Genomic DNA, 8,605 nt, shown 5'->3' on the forward strand with positions numbered 1-8,605 from the left:
GAGAACAAACTGAGGGTGGATGGGGGGTGGAGGAGAGGGGAAAGTGGGTGATGGGCACTGAGGAGGGCACTTGTTGGAACAAGCACTGGGTGTTGTATATAAGCGATGAACCACAGAAATCTACCCCAAAACCCAAGAGCACATTTTACACCCTGTATGTTAGCCAATTTGACAGTAAATTATATTAAAAAAATAAAAACCATTGTCAAATCCAAGGTTATAAAGACTTACTCCTGTATGTTTTCCTCTAAGAGTTTTATAGGTTTTGCTCTAATATTTAGGCCTCTGATTTAGAGTTAATTTTTGTATATGGTATGAAATAAGGGCCCAAATTCACTATTCTGCATGTAAATATCCAGCCATTTGAAATTTGGGCTAATAAGGAAGCACATATAACCTGTACTATATTTTTATGGATAGTATATTTGATGTAGTCAGGTACCTTTCAGTAGCTAATTTAGAGTGTGAGATACATTGGAGTAACTAGGGAATATATGTATAAACTAATTCCTCATGAGGCTGCCATAATTTTCATCACTAATATTACTGAACATCAAGGAAAATCTATAAGTAAATGTGTGACTATTACTTCCATTTGCCACACTGAAAATCATATGGGACAGTCACACTGAGACTATACACAGTATGTAACTTAAAAGATATGGGGCACCTGGGTGGCTCAGTCAGTTAAGCATCCGACTTTGGCTCAAGTCATGACCTAACAGTGGGTTTGAGCCCCGTGTCAGGCTCTGTGCTGATGGCTAGCTCAGAGTCTGGAGACTACTTCTGACTCTGTGTCTCTTTTTCTCTCTTACCCTCCCCTGCTCATGCTGTCTGTCTCTCTCTCTCGAAAAAAATAAATAAAACATTAAAAAAATATTAAAAGATAATCCACTGATATTCATTTCATGGAATAATAAATTTTAACAGTAAAAGGTTTCTGTATAAAAGCAATCACAGTGACCTTATTTATCTGCTCTGTGAAGAATTTTTCAACACAAACTACATATTTAAAACTGGGATTATGTGTTTTTTTGGTGGGCATATTCATTTTATTTCTTTTAGAGTTTATATTATACTGATTATTTATTTGTTCATCTTAAAGCTAACAGCCTGCTTACACACCTTTTTGAACAAAAGCAATATTAGATATAGAATTTTAAGTAGAACATTCACAGTTATTTAAGACTTTCTTTCCAGTTACCATGACAATGTGATCTAATTATAGGTGTTAGGGCTAAATGGGCTTGGAATCCAATAACCTCTCCAGCAGGGAAGAAACTTGTATTATTATTTTCTAGTCACATAGTTTACCAGTCAAATAACTAGTAGGTGGTAGTAAAAACACAAGACCCAGATCACTAATCTGGTGTGTTTTTCTTATTATTACAATACATTTTCAATGACAATACTAGTACTTTTGGTAGGATACCTATCTCCATATTCTGAAATCCATTCTCCAACAAGAGGAAATACACTGTGGACGTGAAAAAACAATAGATGTCTAATTTTACAAACATGTTGAGGTCTTTAAAAGAGTGCTCTAACAGTAACAGGTAAGTTGAAATTTCACTAACTCCTCTATCCCCATAAAAATTAATCAAAGTTTATTGAAATACTAACTGAAAGGATTAAGGATTACCCTATGAGCCAATAACCGTTTCTATTGGTTATGAATAATAACTGTTTTTATATAACCCTTAAATATTTTCATGGGAATTATCCATTTGATAATTTGATAGCAATTAAAAATGTTAATATTTAATGTTGTCATAAGTGGACATTGAGTGTGTTTGAAAGGACTTGTGCCATTAAATGGAACTAAAAATCAAAAGGAGCGTGGAAAGGCCACCCATGCCCTGGATAGTCCCCATTCCTAAGTGGCCCCCGCAGGCCCCACCCATCGCCATCCTCCATCTTGTTGCTGGGATACATATTATGCCGGCAGAGCCAGCCCCACCTGGTCAATGGGCCCCCTAACTGCCTCTCCACCAGTTTATTCTGTTTCTCCTGCAGGCTCTCACAAATCAAGTCCCTCGATGACCGAAGTTTCCACGTACAGCCGTAAGAGCAAAAGCCTTGGCTAGCGCTACACAGCCACAACCTCAGAGGGTCAGGTGCTCATTGGGTGTTTGCCTATTGAGTGTCAACTCCACCACCATGGCACCTGGCCACCCAGGGACAGTTCAGGTGCATGTGCAAGGTCTGGGCGAGCCCCCTGAGGAGACAGGGATGAGAGAACCAATGAAGGTACCTAAGCTGTAGAAGTCTGGGGGCCCGAGCTGCCTAGTCGTGAACTGATCAGAATGTAAGACTGGAATGGGGTGCTAGAGGTCTTCCGATGTCCTGGGCATTGCTCTTTTGTTACCAGAACATGGTAAGGGTTCAACAAACATAAGTTACTATGAAATTTGTCATGATTATAATGTGAATCATATTATGATTACGATTTTTATTTTGTCTTGTGTTTTGCATTTTGTTGTTCTTTTAAATGGTGAGGTAGGCTAAGCAATTACTGACATCTCTTTCCACAAATGAGGACAGAGTCTCGCAAGGTTAAGTGATTGAAAACGTTCACACAGTTAAATGCGTCCATGTTTTCTGATTCACATTTCAGTGCACTTGCCCCTCCACTACTGTGGAGATGGAAGATTAAAATGTCAGGAAACTATAGACAGGAATGGGTAGGGGAGGATAGAGTTTAAGAAAACAATGTGCTTAAATTTTATGAATAGCTAAACCAAATTAAGAAAGCAGAAAGCAACTGAAAACACAGGAGTAAAATTGAATCTGGCAAGTCTCAATGTGCAGGAGAAACTGAGTGGGCTTGTGCTTTTATGAAGGATGTAACAAATTTTCTTAACTTCCCTGGAGGTTACAGAGCCAAAAGTAAAAAAAAAAAGAAAGAGAGAAAGAGGGAAGGAAGGAAGGAAGGTAGGAAGGAAGGAAGGAAGGAAGGGAGGGAGGGGAAGAAGAAAAAGAAGTTATTCAAAATTTTGTGTGGAATCCTGGTTAAAAACCATGGGCATTAGGTAATTTTTGTGAATTTTTTCTTTCACCATTAAAGTTGTTCTGATTTGGACCATCAATTATATGCTTAGTCTTTGTACTTACATTAATGATCCCTGGTCTACTAGAAAGCTGATCATTATTTCATTGCCCTTGTTCATCAGACTGGCTGTGGTTCTTAATATTAACAATTTCAATAATAAAATAGTCTGAAAATTGGTGGGAAACCCATTAGTACAGATGGAGAGCCACTGGAATTCACAGGGGAGAAGAGCCATGAGGTGGCTGAGAAACGAATAAATTCTTACAGGCAATAAAAGGACATCATTGACATGAAGAGTTCAGTCTACATGTAGGACATTACCTCACTCGAGGGTCAAAGGAGGTTGCTGGGCCCCTCATCCTTTTTCCTGTCCTCTCCCCCTTAGTGAGAACATCACAATATCAGGAGATGAGAAATTCTACACAGATTTGAAATGATAATAAAAGGATTAAAAAGTGATGAAAAAGGACCCAAGAAGGCAAAATCTTCTTTATCACAATAAAAAAAGTTCTTATTTTATAAGAAAGAGGGTCTATATTATATTAATAGGAGGAATATGCTTTTCTCAGGGAAGCATAAGATGTGTTGTCTTTGAGAGAGAATTAGCTCTTCTTGTAGAAAACAGTTGTCATTTTAGAGCCCCCAGCATCAAATACTCCTTCTGGAAGGCCCTTGATTTTCCATATGGACAGTGCAGCCGTTTTGTCACACAAAGCCTTGGTAAGATTGTACAGGTAAAGAGCCCTGAGCTACCACTCGAGACTAACGGGGTCTTAGAGATTTCTCTCACCAGATCCTTCCTTTTACTGCCCTGCGCCAAGGTCAGCCACAGGACCCACGTTCAGCCAATTGAACACTCTCTCCATAGATGTAAACCCTCAGAAAGGGTGACACAAAAATGAGGAAAATGCTTAGAGTCCCTGTATTCCGTGGAAGCACCTGGGTGAGACATTCTAGCAGTTTCTGTCAAATTCGACAGCTGGGGCTACCCCATTTCTCTCTCTCTCCCCCATTGGTGTCAATTGCTTAAAACCAAAAAGATGCCTACCACGTCCAAGTTGATAAGCCATTTTTGCCTTAGTCAAGGAGAAAAGTTTCTGATGCCATCCCTGGAGAAGGAACCTAAATGGAATTGGTGCCTTTGAGATTTTCTTCCCCCTCCAGATCCATGAGCTCAGCTGCTCTGACAGCCAGTGGAGTCCTGGTGAAAGGAAAGCCTTCCATCACGTCCTCTCCTAGCAAGAGATGGCAGAGCTTGCCAGGAAAGGAAGATGTGGACAGGTACTCTCTCATATGCTCGACTGCTCCAAAGAACAGAAATGATAAGTACTTAGAAGACAGAGTAGGCAGATGAGAGAAAGCAGAGGAGCTAATGTCAGGCAGTGAAGGTGCATCTTCACAGAGCAACTCCAAAGGCCTATACCACGTGAGGCAAATCTTCACACTCGCTTGACCTTTTGAGCATTTAAACCATCCAAATTCCACCCTGAGTTCAGTGGTGGGGGGAGGGGGGCAACATTATGTACCATCGTTCTTGGGAAAATCGGTGCCTACTTCTCCGTCGTTAGCAACACATCCAGTTGAGATAGGGTTGCTGGGCCCCCAGTACCACTACTGATCACCAGCACAAGAGGCTACAGACCTACATGTGTGCAATTCACCAACACTAAGACCCTACAGCTCTTTCCTCTGGTGGCTCCTTTTACTTCACCAGGGTAGCAAGGGCCCCCTCTCTTGAATGGGACAGACAGGAATTGTGTAGCCACACCCAAATTAAACATCTCCTCTCTCCTTCAGAATTATTTAGGATCGTTATTTATTTAACTGGGTCATTTTGGAAACTCTTCTTTCTCTTGGGGCTTCTGGGGTTCTCACAAAAGCTAAGAAGGGCCAGGTTAAGGTTTAGGGTTCAAAGCAGGGAGCTGGCAGTTTAGGGCTGGCTCTAGCTCTAGACTTTTCCCAGGAGGGAAGTCAAGAGAAACTGGAGATTTCCCACTTATGCTGCCAGTAGGGCAGATACGCAGGCAGGGACTGAGACAGGTACTCAGCTTAAGAAGAAAGTGTTCACTACCCAGAGCATGTCCCACGAGGCTCCTAGCACCCAGGCACGGCACATCGTAACGTGACGGTGGAGGATACATCAAGTTCAGTATTTCCAGATCATAGTTAAAAATGCAGCCTCCTCAAGCCATTTGCTGGGACATCAAAGTCATACCATTGTGTTACATACAACTCTGATTCCTACTCTTATTTATGGAGAAATTTATCTTTCTCGTTATTAAAAAAAAAAAAAACAGAACCCTAAGCTAGCTTATTTTTCTTATTTTGATGTGTATGTACGTGTGTGTGTGTGTCAAGTTTTGAAATACAGATGAAAATATGGTGTTAATGACTTAATTTCCCATGATACCACATATTTTCTTTTATTGTTTCTGGGACCATTAGGTTCTTTCTCCTTTCTTATCACCAACTAGTGAAATTTATCTATCTTGGCCTATTATTACAAATTACATTCTATGAAAACAAACTGGGCTATCAGGCAGCTGTATTAAATGTTTGTGGGAGTTTTTTCCTCACCACATAGTAATCCTATTTGGCAGGAAGGATGTGCTATTGAATATTTAGAGACATGTTCTTCTCTTCGGCTGCAGACAGTTTTATGAGCTCTTGATCTGATTTTCTCAGTTGACTTGTCCTTGAGCAGAATGCAATGGAGCCAGACTTAGTGTTAGGATACAGCAAGAGTTCACAAATTTCCCTGCTTGCAGACGGGTTCACCTCCCTGTTCAGACGTTAGAGGATATAGTGCGGTTTTAAATTTGTTTAATGTTTTATTTATTTCTGAGAGAGAGAGACAACATGAGCAGGGGAGGGTCAGAGAGAGAGGGAGACACAGAACCTGAAGCAGGCTCCAGGCTCCGAGCTAGCTGTCAGCACAGAGCCCGTCCGACGCAGGGCTAGAACCTACGAACCGAGAGATCATGACCTGAGCTGAAGTCGGCCACTGAACCGACTGAGCCACCCAGGCACCCCAAGTTTAAATACATAGCACATTCCCTGCAAATAGAAGGCCTTAGAAAAAGTGAGGTTCCTTGTAGGTGTGGTCCTGAAGGTCACACTCCAAGCAGGAAAAGATTCGCTCCCAATTCCCATCTGGTGAAAAACACCTCATTGGTTTCCAGTTTGGAGAACGAAAGTGACACCCCTGATTTCTCCATGTTACACTCACTCAAAACCATGATTAGAAGTTACTTTGAGAGGAGCACCTGGGTGGCTCAGTTGGTTAAGCGTCTGACTTTTGGTTTCAGCTCTGGTCATGGTCTCTCAGTGCATGAGATCGAGTTCCCAGGTGGGGCTCTGAGCTGACAATACAGAGCCTGCTTGGGATTCTCTCACTCCACCCCCCTCCCCCCGCCCTGCCCCTACTTGCGCTATCTCTGTCTCTCTCAAAATAAGACAAATAAGAAAACTTAATAAGTAAACTTAAAAAAATTAATTTGAGAGAGTTTGCCTAGGTCTCTAGTGCCTCTGAGACATTTGTCCAGCTCTCTTAATTTGGGACAGGTGACCACCCTTGACATCTAATTAGGAAATGACAAAGGGTCTCAACCCTATGTGCATACTGAAAACACTTGAGGAGCTCTAAAAACTATCAATGCTCCAATCCCATCTCAGAGATCCTGACATCACTATTTTTATTTTATTTTACTTTTTAAGAAAGAGCATGAGCAGGGGAGGGGCGGAGGGGAGAGAGACAGAGACAGAGGATCTGAAGCAGGCTCCACACTAAAGGTAGTAAGCACAACGCCGGGCTCCATCTCCCAATCCACAAGATCATGACCTGAGCGGAAGTCAGAAGTTCAACCAACTGAGCCACCCAGGTACCCCCTGACATCACTATTTTTAAATGTTCCTCACGTGATCAACAAACAGCCAAGGTTGGGAACCACTGACCTTGAGCTGCTCACTAATTGCCCTTAATTTTAGCTCAGCTGCCCCCGGAGGGGAGCCCTGTAATATAGTGGTTCAATCAAAATTTAGTCCCCATAGCAGTAGGATCATGCTATTTGGGGGCACGTGGGATGCCATTTCTCAGGCCTCCTCTCCCTGCTCCAGGAACTCTGGGAGTGGGACCCAGAAACCTGGGTTTCAAAATGCAAAGGTTTAGGCACCACCGCAACAATGTATCAAGGCGCTTTCAGGCTTTTATAGTCTGATGGCACAGCGTGACACCCAGAGCATCAAGGCAGGCTCTAACACCCCCGTTCTAGAACTGGAGCTTCAGGAAACAAGCCAACGCTGTTGCTTTTTCTTCTGTTTTCTGTGCCATGAAAACTCCTATCAGATCCCTCATCTGCTCAATTCTTCATAAAAGTTCCTGGTGCCGTTGCAAGATTCTTTTCCACCATTCAGGTATTTTAAGGACGACACGGTAGGGAGTGAAGCCAAGCGAGCGGTTTGAACCTTCAGAGTCAGATGCCCTCATCCCCAGAGGTTTTAAGGCAAATTCTTTACATGGAATTAAATAAGGAGAAATGGCTCGATATAAAACAGTTCTTTCTCTAAAAGTTTGAAACTCAGATTGGCAGCTACGGACATGACTTGACAGTTGGAAACTCAATAAAACCATACTAGGGTGGCTAACTGTGAATCGGTTGCTCTTTTGTTAAAAGGTGGCGGGGTGGGGAGGAAAAGAGGTGGATAGAAAGCTTTTCTTTTAAATCATGCTCAATTTGTTTCTTTGGTTATTTTTCTCATCCTTCTTCTGGTTCCTTCCCTCAAGGGAATTACATAATGGCAGAAAGGCCTTGTTAAGGGTCAATGAGAAATGGGCGCTTGATGGATGGTCTCAATTTCTTTTAAATGTCAATTACTCCAAGACATAGGTCTAAAAAATAACTTTTTGAAATGTTTTTGTATCAAGAGGGAGTTAGCAGATGCTAGGGACTAAGTTGCATCCCCCTCCCCTAGAGTCATATGTTGCAGCCCTAATTCCCCTTGTGACTGTTTTTGGAGGTAGGGCGTCTAGGAGATGACTAGGGATAAATGAAGTCACAAGAGTAGAGCCCTAGTCCTATAAGAGATATCTCTTCCTTACTCCTTCTCTTCTACGCTTTCTCCCTCCCTCCCTCTCAGCGTGTGAGGACAGCAAGGCGGCAGATAAGCCAGGAAGAGAGCTCTCACCAGAGGCTGACCCCACTGGACATTAATCTGGGACCTGCAGCTTCCAGAACTATGGGAAAATCATCTTCTGTCATTTGAGCCACGCAGCCTGTGGTGTGTTGTTATGGCTGCCTGAGTGGACGGATACACTAGAAAGCCATAAAAGAATAACCACAACGTTCTTTCACAGAGTACTGGTTCTCAGTTTTTAATGAAAGAGGTAGAACATCGAAAGGATTTCCAGTTTTATGGGGTTTTTAATCCAGTGATTTCATACTGAACATATAAAGTGACTTCCTTAAAATAATCTCAACATATGAAATGTCCTACCCAAGCTAAAGGGTGTTGAGAAAAGCTTTAAAAAAAAAAACTCAAAGGGGCAACCAGAAG

General features: G+C 42.1%; 1 long non-coding RNA gene across 1 annotated transcript; it reads left to right on the forward strand.

Annotated features, from left to right (window-relative positions):
* Nucleotides 1-2,013: 2,013 nt before the first annotated feature.
* LOC144242737 (uncharacterized) lies at nt 2,014-8,396 on the forward strand. The gene is made up of 3 exons (XR_013338447.1): nt 2,014-2,064; nt 4,217-4,333; nt 8,189-8,396. It is a non-coding gene; the product is annotated as an uncharacterized LOC144242737 (long non-coding RNA).
* The last annotated feature ends 209 nt before the right edge of the window (nt 8,397-8,605 follow it).

The sequence above is a fragment of the Crocuta crocuta genome, unplaced genomic scaffold (assembly GCF_008692635.1).
Source record: "Crocuta crocuta isolate KB4526 unplaced genomic scaffold, BGI_CrCroc_1.0 scaffold36, whole genome shotgun sequence".
Classification (NCBI taxonomy): domain Eukaryota; kingdom Metazoa; phylum Chordata; class Mammalia; order Carnivora; family Hyaenidae; genus Crocuta; species Crocuta crocuta.